The following is a 1,652-nucleotide window of genomic DNA, read 5'->3' on the forward strand; positions in this document are numbered from 1 at the left end:
GTTCTTATGTTCTTTCACCATTCAAAATCAGCTTTTTCCCGGCATTCCAGGCGCGCCTTAACCACCACAAATTCCTTCAGGGTTTCACAGATTACGAGATTTCGTTATTGCGCCGAGAGCTGGTGAAAAAAAGGTTCAACGTTTTTCATCCTTGTTGCAGCTCTTCTTCGAAAAATTTTGATGTTGAATACGAATTGAAAGTTGACCATTCACCACGAAAGCGAAGTTGAACGAAACAGAGGACAAGCCCTGTTCCGTTCAACAAGTTTCCAGTGGCTAAACGACGTGAAATGACTGTTTTCCACTCTCAAAAGCTGATAACACACTTTCTCGGCTTCAAAATTGTTTGATCAGCAAATGTTTTAAAACGTTAAAACGAATGCCTTGAGCTTAATATAACCAAGAGGGACTTACAGTGATCAAGAAGAATGGCGGAAACCATACCTGCTTTTGTTCGTGTTCTTTGCAGTTGTAAACAGTCTATGCAGTTTTTTGTATCTCACTCCCATAACTACCGAGCCTAAATAAGGAAAACGAAAGAATCTAAAATGTGACTAGTTTGCTCATCAGTATAATTGGAGCTGCATTCAATGGAGTTTTCGAGAAATCAACAATTTAATTTGTGTGACCAATCACAACCAATCATATGGCCCGTTCATAAAGCGTAGAAAATTCATCAGCTATTGAAGTGTCTTCGTAAGCCATGGCACTTGCTATTTCACAAACTCGTGCCGCAGGGATAAACAACCAAGACGCGAGTGTCTAGTTTGCCACGAAAACGGAACATACGCAATTATATTAAAGTACCCTTGTGACCAAAAAGTCAATTCATATTTTTCTTTGGATTTCAAAACTATGTTACGTTACAGAGACTAACACATATCGTGCATTTTACCTTTCGACACACCCATCCGAAAATTTGGTTTTTGCCCTGAGCGGGACTCGAACCTACGTCTCCCTGATTACTAGTCGGACATGCTAAGCCACTACACCATCAAGGCCACCACGCTGGCAACGCAGCAGATTTATGGGGCCGACTTTAGCAACGTGGGGATTCCTAGGGCCCAACTTTTCTTCACTTGAGTGTATATCTTTGCCTCTATAACCCCAGACAGGGCTTAGAACACAAGTGAGAGATTTCGAGGCAATGAAAGGTATAGACTACGTTACAGAGACTAACACATATCGTGCATTTTACCTTTCGACACACCCATCCGAAAAATTGGTTTTTGCCCTGAGCGGGACTCGAACCCACGTCTCCCTGATTGTTAGTCGGACATGCTAAGCCACTACACCATCAAGGCCACCACGCTGGCAACGCAGCCCTGTCTGGGGTTATAGAGGCAAAGATATACACTCAAGTGAAGAAAAGTTGGGCTCTAGGAATCCCCACGTTGCTAAAGTCGGCCCCATTAATCTGCTGCGTTGCCAGCGTGGTGGCCTTGATGGTGTAGTGGCTTAGCATGTCCGACTAGTAATCAGGGAGACGTGGGTTCAAGTCCCGCTCAGGGCAAAAACCAATTTTTGGGATGGGTGTGTCGAAAGGTAAAATGCACGATATGTGTTAGTCTCTGTAACGAAGTCTATACCTTTCATTGCCTCGAAATCTCTCACTTGTGCAAAACTATGTTAACTAAACACTAAGCGACAAA

The 1,652-nt window shown here is 43.3% G+C and overlaps 1 non-coding gene across 1 annotated transcript; it reads right to left on the reverse strand.

The window, feature by feature from the left end:
- Nucleotides 1–1,230: 1,230 nt before the first annotated feature.
- Trnav-aac (transfer RNA valine (anticodon AAC)) lies at nucleotides 1,231–1,304 on the reverse strand. The gene has a single exon. It is a non-coding gene; the product is annotated as a tRNA-Val (tRNA).
- Between the last annotated feature and the right edge of the window lie 348 nt (nucleotides 1,305–1,652).

The sequence above is a fragment of the Montipora capricornis genome, chromosome 4 (genome assembly GCF_036669925.1).
Source record: "Montipora capricornis isolate CH-2021 chromosome 4, ASM3666992v2, whole genome shotgun sequence".
Lineage (NCBI taxonomy): Eukaryota > Metazoa > Cnidaria > Anthozoa > Scleractinia > Acroporidae > Montipora > Montipora capricornis.